Genomic DNA, 13501 nt, shown 5'->3' on the forward strand with positions numbered 1-13501 from the left:
TTACTTATTTAGTTATGTACTGTCATGTGTCATTTAATGACAGGGACACATTCTGGAAAATAACACCATTAGGCTATTTCTTTTATGTGTAAAAATCATAGAGTGTACTTCACAGATGTAGATGGATATGCCCTCTCCAGGTGATATAATCCTATGGTTCCACTGTTGGTATGTAATCTGTCTTTGACCATGATTGAGAACAGGACTGCCAAGAGAAAAAGATAAGAGGAGATTGCAATCTTAAAACACCTTGCATATGCCTGCACTATTTTTTTAAACCAGAAAAAATCAGCATCCACTCCTGATAGTTCTCTGTACAGGGTGAGTACCTACAAGCACTAATCTAAATTAAACTATAAACTGCTTGAGGGCAGGACCCAGCATTCCTTGAATGACTGAGTATCTGAATGTGGCATTTCTTCTTCCTCTTGCCTCCTCTGATTTCTTCAAAAGGGCACTCTCTTCCTTTTATTTCTGAGTCAAATGTACCTTCAGGTTTATGGAATTATAAAGATAACTTGTCGTTATGCTATGAATCAGAAGATTTGCAGCTGATTAAGGTTATAATCTGGTTGAAAACTTGCTCTCTTTGATTTGATTTTAAAAAAACCCAGAAGATAGAGATTCTAACTATAGCAGGAACTAAACTGAGAAATGGAAAAGTTTTTCATTGGGGCATAAATTTTCTCTGTGTGTGTGTGTCTGTGTGTTGGTTGTATTAAAAGTCTGTGATAAATACTTTTCAACCACTTTAACTATTTCCATAATTAATATAATCCTCCCACCAAGTGACCAAGAAACAAATTCTTATACACTCTAAACTCTTCAAATACAGAAGCAAAATATTTGGATAGTCATGGCCAGGTATTGGATAGAGGTAGCTAATCCTTCTAATAAACAGAGACCAGTGCCAAAAAATGAAATGTAGCAGGACCTGGGTGTTTTCTGGTTCTCCGTGAGCAGGTGGAGGGGGGATGGTAATGGTTAGACTGCACATTTCCATCACTTCTCTCCTGCTCGAGGCAGGCTCCATTGATTGACCACTACCTTTCTTCCTGCTGAGCACAAATATGAGTTCAGAAACTTGCTGTGTTTAGGAAGTTTCCAGGAAAGCACTGTCAATGATAGGAGCTGGCAAGCAAAACCTACTGAACTTCTCTGGTACACAAAACAGGGTTTAGAGCACAAAAGAGTGATTAAAAGATTAAGGTGCTTATAATCTTCAATAAAATACCCTTTCTGGTGACCTGATGATGGTCTTTGGAAGCTCTGAAGGTGTAAAGGAGATGTTTTTACCTTGAGGCGGATGAAGAATGGACAGAATTAAAACTGATAAAGTTCATTATGCTGAGCTCGCGGCTGCACACCTGCAATTGCAGCGATTCAGGAGGCTGAGGCAGGAGGATCACAAGTTTCAGGCCTGCCTCAATTTAGCAAGGTCCTAAGCAACTTAGCGAGACCCTGTTTCAAAATAAAAAGTAAAAATGGTGAGGATGTAGTTCAGGGTTAAGTGTCCTTGGGTTCAATTCCCAGTATAAAAAAAAAGTCATTAAATCTTTATTTTAAAAAATTATCAAGAGTCTAAAGTTCTGAGATCTAGCAGTTTTCTTCCCATTTTGGTGTTCCAAATATTTGACTAGTATTTTCTAAGTCTGAATTTCTTACTATAATGTAAGCCATAGAATTTAAAAATAATGGAACCTGTTCCTCATCCTCTCCATTAATGAGCTGTTGATGTTGTCTGAGTAAGTTTCACAAATCTACTGATACACCACTTTGTTCTCCTATATGTGCAACCCTCCTAGGCATTGTGTTTACTCTTGCGTTGTTTGGATTAAGCGTTGGTTTTTAATTACAAAGGACATCTAAATGAATATTGGTCCTGCTGCTCTGAAGTTCATTTGCTGCTTATTGACTTTTCAGTGTTATAAGCAAAACAACATTTATTTTCCTATCAACTTAGCTATTCATACAATGTGACCCACTTTAGGTCATCTTTCCTAGAGTATATTGCTCCACCTTTTTTTGTTGCTGTTGTTGGGATTCTTTTCACTAATTTTTAAACAACAACGAAAAAAATCCATTCTGCAAGGAAAACAGAATATAGTCTTTGCTGTCATTCTTATTTATTTTGCAGGAAACAATGGCTTTTTGCTGTAATAACTCACCTACCCATAGGTCATTTTTCCAATAACCTCAGCTACAGAGAACACAGCTCAAAGAAAAAGGCCTCTGAGAAGTTAAAATAAATGTCACAAAGCTCATTCACTAAGCTCATGCATTTTATTCCCATCTTCTTATTCTGTCAGTCAACAGCTGTCTTTTCCCAATTTATCCATGATCCTAACAAATCTGGTGAGCTGGTTTCTTACCCCACAGAAGATTAGAAGCAACTAATTCAAAGAACATCAAGAGGCTTCTAGAAATTGACAAGACGGTTGGCAATGAAAGAGACAATGGAAAAGAGAATCAGATGCAAGAATTTAAAAATTCTAGCAAGTTGGGGGGATTCTGGATTAGGTCATCTGGTCCTACCTACGGTAATAATCTCCAACTGCCTTGGAAATCACGCTCTTATGTCTTTGAGCCTTCGATGTCATTTCACGTTCAACATTTCCTACCTGAGAAGAGGTAGGAACACTGTTGACTTTAGGAGATTTCTAGATAATGGAGGTGATGTGGGCAATGGAAAGAGAATGGGCTTTGGAGTAAAACTGGCCTTTTTGTTTCTTAGTCTTTTGTACTTCCTGGGGGACCAAGCACCTCTTAATCTAATTTTCTTTACTTATAAAATGGAGAAAATAATTAAGATCATGTTCATAAGGTACCTGCTTGGATAAAGGTAGATTCTAGAATCCTCCAGTCCAAATAGCAAGGGTGAAATGGGAGAATCCAGAGCAGTTGTGATAAGGAAAGATGGTTTGGAGGGAACCCCATGAGAGAGGTCAAGATGCACAAGAGAGGGAATAGGGGTTCTGGGTACCCGCTTTGGGGACCGAGAGGACTAGCCAGGTGGGGATATATTTAGGTGAACTCTTTCTCACATGGAAGTCCTCGCTGGACTGTGAAGATGTCTGCTCCTTCATCCATTTGCTTGGCTTCCAACAAAGACCGTGCCTCCTGCATGGCAGGCCCCATGCTAATTGCTGAGGAGACAAACTTTAAAGTAACGAGTTGTAAAAATGTCAGAACTGTTTCCTGTTTTACCCCAATCAAAATTCTGGGAAATATCAAAGCTCCCCATTTTAATATGTGCTAGGCTCAAGTTAGCATTAAATTGGGTGGACATTTAGTGGCCATAGAGAGAATGAGTGTTGGTGTTGAGTTTTTTTTTTTTTTTTTTCCCCCAGAACAGAGAATTCATTGAACGAAGGAGGATATGAGAAAGAAGCCTTGGTCTTGAGTAGGCACTGAGCAAGCAGAAGTTATCTCTTCTCTGCATCTACGGGTGTGGCCTCAGTCTCTGCAAAGACCTCACAGCCTGGTTTTAGGTCAACACAAAAGTAAGTCTCCTTCACTAAAAGGGTGTGACTCCTGGTTTTGACAAAGGGTTTCCTGTCTACTGACCCAAGATTAGACGTGGTCTTCATATTAGGCTAGTCTTCTACCATCTCTACATTTTGGTGGACCTGCCAATAACTGGATGTTGATAAGAAAGGAAAGAGAGAAATCCAGAACAACCCTTCAATTTCTGGTTTAAGCATCTAGGTGGATGGTGAAGCCATCCTACTAACTTGGGAAAACTAAAAGAAAACTAATTGGGGGCAGGTGGGCGTGGATTGGGAAATACAAATCAATGTCTTATATTTGCATTGGTGAATCCATCTGAGATCATGTTTGAAGGATGAATTTATTTGTTGTAGTGGCCAAAGGAGATGACTTAATTTCTAAAATGGTGTTTATTATTGACTTGAAAGATTCAATCAAATACCAAAGAAAAGGTAGTTTAATTTGGGACAGAAAGAAAGAGGGTCAAAGTCCTAGTATGAAAGTTCCAGGTGACTGCTCACAGCTCTGTCCAAGCATAGAAAAAAAGAGCTTATCGCTCATTATCTTAGGATGTCTTTTCTTCTTTCTATTGATTTTGGATTTGGAAAGTCTTAGACTTATGATTCCAAAGACTCCAGGGATCCTCAAATGATCACTTGCTTCATTTTACTGATGAGGAAACCGAAGCTCAGAGAGGTTCAGTGATGCTTAGGGCTGTCGATTGTACCATCACGGAGTTTCCTGGACACAGGCCCTGGGCAAAGACCCAGCTGCTGCTGCTTCTGTTTCAGAGGAGACTCACAGATGGGAAAAACATCTGGAATAGGAGATTTGGAATATCTACTTTAACCATCTATGGAGAGTTTCATCAGCAAGTCAGAGTACTTTCATAAAAGCAATTATTGATTGGCTATTGCCACATTGTTTTATCTGCAGTGCCTAGATTAGCTCTTTTCTGATAAAATGTCACAGCAGTCTTAATATCAGTTTCAACCTTTGCCTCTTTCAGTTTACTCTGTGTGTGCTAACACAAACACAAGGGTGTTCCTTGGGCTCTTACAGCTTCTTTCAATACCTCTTTGCCTTAGGAGCAAAGCACTGTTTATCTAATAAAACTGTAAGAGTGTGTGTGTGTGTGTGTGTGTGTGTGTGTGTACAACCCAGGTCTAAGGAATTTTAGTACTCTGCTTAACAGTTCAGTAACTGGAATTTCACATTACTTTCCCAGCCCTCTAATGAAGAAATGATTGGTCTTTTAATTTAAAACATCATTTTAAAAAATAATCTAGGGTTGTACCACCCACAATAAATTCTGTAGAAAAAATGTTTCTGCTAATTCATTTTTCACCCCGACAATCAGTCTGCCAATGAAACTGCTTCTGTATTTGAATTTGAATTGATAGGGAAATCTTTTTAGGCAATATATTTGCAGTTTCTCTCTTTTCTTTTGAACTGATTTTGATCATTTAAAATCTAATATTGTACCTGGTGTAATGATCTCTTTCAACAAATATTTACCATGACTCTGAAACTCAGTCATACTATTTTAGAAGCAGAAGGTAAATGACAATGTCCTGAACCAAGGAAGGAAGCCCTGAATTCTGATGGACTATGTGATGACGAAGGAAGCGCTCACCTTCTCTGAGCTTCAATTTCCCTGCTTAGAAAACAGTAGGATTGGACTCAAGGACCTTTAATGTCCCTTACAGTTTCAAGATATCATGTTTCTGGATATTTGACTTGGCCAAGAAATAGAGGAGTCTTATTTAGTTCCAAGACTTCTAATAGCACCCACCTGGCAGTGATTTCCAAATCTGTGTGTAGCCTTATCTCTCTCCGGAATGCCAAACGCATGTACCAAATTATCTATTTGATATCTCCACTTGGATGTTGAATAAACATCTCTAATTTAACATTGCTGAAGCAGAATCCTCAACCCACCCCCACTGGTCCCAAATCAGCTTTCTCTCAGTTTTCTCAATTTAGTGGGAGAGTTTCACCATCCACCTAGATGTTCAGATGAGAAATCTAGGGCTTGGTTGTTCTCGCTTTCCCTCTCTCCTTCTTCGTTATCTTGTTATTGGCAGATCCAGTTACTGTACCACCAAGAGCTATCTTGAGTCTTGCCATTCATGTTCATATCCACTACCATTACCCCATCCAACATTACCTTCTCTCAGCTTCCAGTCTTGTCCTACTGCAAATTACTGTCACAATAAAAGTTAAAGAAGAATTTTAAACTATCAGTCAGACCTGTACCTCCCCTGCTTAAAAACCTCGGTGGCTTCTTATCACACTTTAGAATAAGTCTGAATGCTTTACTCTGACATACAAAGCCCTAACTTATCTGACCCTTGTCTCTGTCCACTGCCACTCTCTTTTACTCTAAAACTCTTGACTTCAGTAACTCTGACAAGAAGCCCTTCCTTAAACAGGCCAATCTCATTCCTCTCTTGGGACCTTATATTAGTTTTCCCCTGGGCCTCAAATGCTTTCCCTGTAATCATGCGACTGGTTCCTTCTTGGCATTCGATTATCACTCTAGAAGTCAACTTCCTCCACTCCTTCCCTAGCCATCCAGGGTAAAGTAGTCACCAAGTTATTCTTCATCATGTCATTCTGTTTTAATTATCAGCACAGCCTGATGAGTATCTGATCATTTTTCTTGCTTTATTATTTGCCTTCCCCTCCCTGCCCCGTCTTTTCCCAACTAAGTGTAAGTTCCATGAGGACACCAAAACATTTCTGGTATCAGAACACTTCTGGCACACAAAAGGATCTCAAATGCTTGTTGCCTGAATGTTGAATTAAAAAAAAAAAAAAAAAAAAGTCTCAGACCCTCAAGAATCCCAGGTGGTGTAAACCAGATAGTGATGTTTGTCCCCTTAGACATCTTAGATATCTTGTAATTTTGGAAATAAGCTTCTGCCTTATAAATACATTATACATATCTAGATTAAGCATTTATCTAACAGAGTTGGTCTCATAAAATGATACAGCTATTACAAATGCTGCAGGAAAAATACCATATGATTGAAAACCAAGAGAAAAAATAGACAATAGAAACAGACACACAGGTAATCCACAGGTTGGAAATGACAGAGGAGGGCTTTAAAATAATTAGGGTTAACACATTCAAGAAAGTAGGGAAAAAAAGATGGGCAATTTTTATCAGAGACTTGGATCATAACAAAAGATAAAATGGAAATTCCAGAATGAAAAATCTTGCCATTTGATATGAAGATCCCATTAAATGGGTTTAATAGCCTATTAGACCCGGAGGAAAACAAGTTAGTAACTGAGAGACAAGTTGATACAAAGTATTTAGCTGAACACAGGTAAAAGAAGAATGGAAAAAGACAGAAAAGAGAATGAAAACATGATACAATGAAAAGTTCTAACACACATGTAATTAGAAATTTGGGGAGAAGGGAGAGAATAGGAAAAAAGTAATTTGAGGAGTAACGACCAAGCATTTCCCAAAACTGATGAAAAAAATCAACTCACAAATTGAAGAAGCTGAATGAATCATGAACAAGATAACCACAGGGAAATAACACCCAGGACCATCACATTAAATTGTGAAAATCGGAAGACAAAGAAAGTAAAAAACCTACTAAGACACACGAAGCTGTAGATGAAGCTGTAAAGGAATTTCATAACCCAGAGCTGGGGAGTTCCAGAAGCCCGGGAGTTTGTCCATGAATGACATGGAACACAATATGAATCTGTTTTAGTTCTATCTATAGCTAAGAGTTAATTTTTATTAAAAAAAAGTTTAGTGTTAGGGTTTACTTGGTGCTGCACAGGAAAATATATAACAAATATGTGATATATATTCACCATGATGGTACCAAATGAAATTGTTTCATTGTTGCCAAATTCTTTGTTCTGCCTAGTCATCTATTCTTCTTCTCCAACCTCAGTGACCACTGATGGTCTTATTGTCTATGTAGTTTTGCTTTTCCCAGAATGTCACATAGCTGAAATCATTCAGCGTATCATCCTTTCTCAAAAACATGCACTCAAGTTTCTTCCATGTCTTTTCATGGCTTGAGAGCTCTTTTCTTTTTAATAGTGGACAATATTTCTTCAACTGGATGTGTCACAGCTTATATATCCATTCAACCTACTAAAGGACATGTAGGTTGCTTCCATGTTTTGACAATGACGAACAGAGTTGCTATACACATTTGCGTGCTAGTGTTCCCATGGACATAGTTTTCAATTCCTTTGGGTAAACACCAAGGATCATGATTACTGGGTTGCACAGTAAGAGTGTGTTTAGTTTTGTAAAAAACTGCCTAACTGTCTTTCAAAGCAACTGTGCCATTTTGCAACCCTACCAGCAATCGGTGAGAATTCCTTTTGCTCCCTCCCTATCTTCACCAGCATTTTGTGTTGTCTGTGTCCTGGACTGTGGCCTTTCTAATAGAGGTGCAATGATATCTGATTGCTGTTTTAATTTGCATTTCCCTGATGGCACATGATATGGAACATCTTTTCATATGCTTGTTTACCATCTGAATATATTCTTTAGTGAGGTATTTGGTGAGACCTCTGGCCCATTTTTAAATTCGGTTCTTTGTTTACTTCTTATTGAATATTAAGAGATCTCTGTATATTTTGGATAACTGTTCTTTACCAGCTATGCATTTTGCAAATATTTTCTCCCAGCCTTGGTTTCTCTTTTTATTGTCTTATCAATTTGATTTTATATGTTTGAAAAAAGAAATATATCACCTTACATGAGATTCATCATTATTGTCAACTACACCTCAACATACCTTTTAATTTCCTCACTCATTCGTGCAACTATTCATCAAGCATCTTCTGTGGGCCAGCCCCTGAATTATGCTCTTGGGATGGTAACAAACAGAGATGTAGCTTTTGCCTTCTTGGCGCTGCCTCAGGTACTTTAAAAAAATTATTTCACTAATTGATCCCATCCATTCTATGAAAATGCCCATTCTACAGAAGAAGAATCTGAAAGGCAGGGATAGAGTGAATTTAGCATGTGTCGAGCCTGTGAGGGACAGAATGGTGGTTCCCACTGAGATGTAGCAGATGTAAGTATATATTCTCTTCTTATTCTCTTATCAATTTGATTTTATAACAACATATTTAAAAAATATATCATCACACATAAGTTTCATCATTATTGTCAACTACCTCTCAGCCTATTTTTTTACTTCCTTCAGTCATTCCTGCCTATATTCTTTCCTGCAAAATGTTGTCTCTGTGGAATGAGCTCTTACAATTTTTCTATTTTGGGTTTTCCTTCCTTCCTTCCTTCCTCCCTCCCTCCCTCCCTCCCTCCCTTCCTCCCTCCCTCTCTCCCTTCCTTCCTTCCTTTTGTCCCTAGCCCAACGTTAAGCATAATTTTATATTTGCTACCTGACTCTAATCTAAATTTCATCCATTTATACTAACTTCTGTTTTAAAGTTGAACCAGGAGGGGTAAACATTCTGATGGCCCCGCGAGGCATTCTTAACCCCAGGGCCACTGAATCCACAATTCTCCTGAAATAGTTGCCACGTTTTCCATGTCTTTGTGTATGTGTGTGTTTGTCTCAAATTCTCAAAGTAGTGTGAGATGCATAAGAGGCTAGGACACATTTGAAGCAGACCTGGCCGTCTACTCGTTAATTCTCCATCTCACTTTGCTCCACATTTTTCTTTTTATCTAGAATATTCGAATTTACATTTTCTAAGGCATCACAGGTCATTTCCCCCTTGACACCCATCCTTGAGGCCTGGCAGAGAAAAATTGCCTTTTTTTTCATTTTGGAACAACAATAACAACAACAACAAAGTTCAATCCCAATCATTCCAAGACAATTATGAGAAGGAAGACACGCACCACTACGTTTCTGACAGGCTCGTACAATCTAGTTTTATTATTCAGCTCTTACTAAAATGCTAATCCCCTGAGGAAGAGAGAAAGAGAGGGGAAAAAAATCTCCGTAGATGAGTTCTTTAACAAAAACAAACATCTTCAAGGAAACAGGAAGTAAAAAGTACAGAGATGTAATTGCAAAGAAACAGTAGGAAAAAGGAATGACCAGAAGCCTCTGTTGCTACCCAGTGGGTGAGGGCCAAGGGAAGCCAGTGGCCTGCGGAGAGGAGGATGAGCAGAAGTGGGAGGCCCCTCTGCGGTGGCACACCTTCCTCCACCCATGAGCCGTGTGATAGCAGGATTGCTCCAGGGAGAGTGGAAGCTGGGCTCTTCTAGGGTCATACATACTAATAGGATGACCCGGAAGTAGTTTTAGGACACATCAATCTAAATAAATGAACAGTCCTATCTTGATGTTACAAAAGCAGATCCTACCACAGGATATCCCGCCTATATGATCTCTTGCCAAAAAAAAATATAAAGCATACCATGGGATTTTCACACATAACTGCCAAGGAGTGAGGAGCTTTTCACTTTTTAATTTTCCTTGACAGTACCGGTAGACCTGCCCCTGGAATTCTTTTCTAGAATCTGAAACAACAGACTCTGTAGAGTCCTGGCTTGCATCAATGGGATGGACTAGAAGTGATTCTGAAGGCCTCACTTCCACTAAATTCTTTAAAAAAGGAAACATAATAACTTTGTTTCTAATCCCATTTCCCCATTTTGCTTAGCAGATCTTCTGAAGAGGCGGGCACAATGATTGATTTCAACGTCAACTAGCGTGAATCAGGCCCTGTATGAAGACGGCAGCCATCTGTATAGTGATGTCCAGAGTGTAAGGCAGTGGTTGACCTTGTGGACTCAGGGCAACTCACCCCCATTGCACTACCTCAGCCCTGCCATGGGGTACTGTTCACTCCTCTGAATCCTATAAAAATCAAAATGGATTTCTGAAGCTTATATCCAAATTTTGGCCCTCCGCATATGCCTCTCTTCCTTCTGGTTGTGTTCAAATATCAAAACTAGTCTTGCATGAAATCCACAGTATGTTCCTTGACCCATATATCTGATGAATGGATTCCTTGTGGCACGGTTCCTCTAAGATAAGGTCCTCAAAGTCAGCCCAGGAGCTGGGGACACTTCATCCATGGTGGGCAATCTTAATTCTATGTCTTGGGGTCCTTGTTGCTCAGCTTGGTCCATGTCTGAGCACACATGGAAAACAGGGCCCCTGCTTTGGTAAGCACCACCTCAGCACCTGAGACTGGTTTGCCTCTGCCCTGGTCCAGCTGCAGGTCTACTTGTGAATCTGGCTCTGGTTCAGCTTGCCCTGTCCCCCTACAGCTCCTAGGCTACATCTTACTGATGCTGAGTTACAACATATGCATATTCAAGAGTAGATCCTTAAAGTTTTCTTGTCTAGGACCTGGACTTGTTGTAGACTAGAGGACTAAGCAGTTTTTAGACCATAAGGACTGGAACTGGGCATTGTCACACCAGAGGGCTTGGCATATTCAGCTCTAAGGAGAGACTGAGCTGCAGACACTGGGGAAGGAGAGCCCTCAGGGAGGGACAAATAAACCTCTCCCGAGAACAGAAAGCAGATTGCAGGAAAAAAGAATAGAGTACTAATCCTGGCTTAATCCTCCTCTTTTATTTCTCTTCTGGTGATTTCCAGGCCCAACTGGGACTCTGGTTCATCGTCTGTGATGCACCTGATGTGGGTGGTCCAGGAAACAGCTGGGGAGGTCATAACAACCAGTAGCCCAGGGCGTGTGGCAACACTGGGGAGGTCCTGTTCACATGGAGCAAGGGCTGAGCATAGAGAGGGCTGAGCCATGCCCGCTTGGTTGGGACAGCAGCTCCAGGAGGTCCTGAGGTTCTGTGACCTTTCCAGGCAGGTCTGGTCAGGCACACGAAGGAAGGCTGACTTCTCCAGCGGGGGAGAGAGCATCCTGGGTTTCTTGGGCTTCCCTCCACTATTCATGAAAGGCCACTGATAACACCTGTTCGAAGGAGTGCTTTGTCACAATTGTTGTAGGAGATTCGATTTGGCATTAAAGAACACGCTCCGCCAAGACCTTACAGCACCTTTCCAAAACACTGACTTAGTATCGTGCTGGTGCAGCCTCCGCATCCCCGAGATGGTCTACACCACAGGCATCCTGGCTTCATTGCTCCCTCGTGAGGGGCTTGAGACTAAAACCACTTTGCCTCTCAGTAACCGCACCTTCTCAGATGGACCTTTCAAAAAAAAAATCTTAAATTATGAAAGCAATATACAGTTTTAAAAATGTAAACAAAAGTGACTTTACTAAAATGGTTCAGGACTTAGGAAGACAAAAAAAGATGCAGAGTTACATGTTCTCGTGCAATGGAGGAATGTAAAGAAGTGGAAGAAAAACACCCTTCTTCAAAGAGCAATAACCATATAAGCAATACATGAAAGCAGATAGATGACTAGGAAGAATCCAGCATGTCCTGTGAGTTGCAGAAACAATAAACGCTTTAGCAGTGTTTTTCCAAGGGTGACCTGTGGCTCCACGGTGACCTATGGCCCCATCTATATTGGAATCACTGAGAGGTTTATAAAAATGTTTATTTCTGGGACCAACCCAACCAACTGACTTAACTCTGGAAGTGAGATCTTGGAAAGTGTGACCTAATGAAGCCCCCAAGATGAATTTCTGCACGAGTTGAGAACACCAGCCTTGCAGTTCAGAAGAGAAGAAATGGTTCCTTTAGGAAGTAATCTGAAAGAACCATCTCTATGGTGATGAGATTTGAGAGATTCCTGGAAAGATGTTCTCAGGACATCATATGGTAACGCCATTGTAGAATTTGTCAGATTGTAATGCAAATTCCTCTTCCTTGTCCATCTGTCCCAGTGGAGTAGGTGCTTCTCAAAGGGAGAGAGCCTTCTTTGTTGGAATTGACTTGGCCATTAATTGGCTCTCAATAAATGGTAGTTGAACAGATGAATAATCATGCATAACCTAAATAAGCAGTTCTGAGGAATTTGTTAATAGGACCGGAGTCTAGGAGGAGAAAAACTAGTCAGCGATTGGAAAATCAAGGTCAATGTTAAGTGTGGCAGAAGAGAAAGCTTAATTTAGGTGGGTGTGTGGAGACTAGAGTGCAAAGTTGTGAGCGATTGATGGGGTCTCAGAGTACTTGATGGGGAATGCAAGCTGTCCTCTGGGGAGTCTGCAGGCGATGGGGAGTCACTAGAGGCTGGGGACCAGGAAGCAGAGAAATCAAAGTGGTATTTTGGACCAGCTAATTATAGGGCCACAGCAGCCTCCCTGGGAGTTGGAAGCGAGGGGAGGCAGGCACACACATGCAAGCCCTCAGGGCAGCGAGGGTCGGCTTGGTCACTAGTAGAGACAGGCAGACCTTGCTCAGATCCCAGCACTATATCTTCAAGCTGCAGAGCCGTTCCTGACCCCTGAAAAAAATCTTTGTTCTTTTTCTGCTCCCATCTGCTCTGATCCCCAGGTCTGAATGAGCTTGCTTCCCTTGGCTGCCCAAGCGACAGGACTCATCTGGCACAAGAGTAACTGGAAGCCACATGGGGGACAGTAGCCTTGGTCAAGAGATGAGGCTGAGGGGGACTTCACTGAGGCAAAGGCTCTGAGGAGGAATAGAAGGGGCCAGGTTTCAGAACAATTTCTGAGGCAGAATCTACAGAATTTGGTAATTGACTGTGCGGCAGGAGGGAGGAATATGTTGAAGGTAATTTTGAGGTTTCTGGCCAGTAAATATTGCACTTTGGGACGGGGTGATTTAGGGCAGAATGAAGAGTAATTCAGATGTGGTGAACACATCTGAATTTGAATCTGAAATCTGAATTTGAATCTGCGATGACAGCAAGATATCCAGGTGGAGACAGGGATTGGACGTTCAGCGGGCACATGGGCACTGGGTACTGGTCACTTTATATCACTGCAAGGAGTGGGCATGGATGTGACCATTGAGGGAAAGCATGTGCAAAGAGCTGAGCTGATGGTAGAATGTGCAGGTCAGGTAGGAGGAGGCAGTGAGAGAAATGGAGGGCTGGTCAGAAAGGCACAAGGAAAGTCAGAGGAGTGAAGCCCAAGGAAGGCGGGG

This window comes from Sciurus vulgaris (genome assembly GCF_902686455.1).
Source record: "Sciurus vulgaris genome assembly, chromosome: 2".
Lineage (NCBI taxonomy): Eukaryota > Metazoa > Chordata > Mammalia > Rodentia > Sciuridae > Sciurus > Sciurus vulgaris.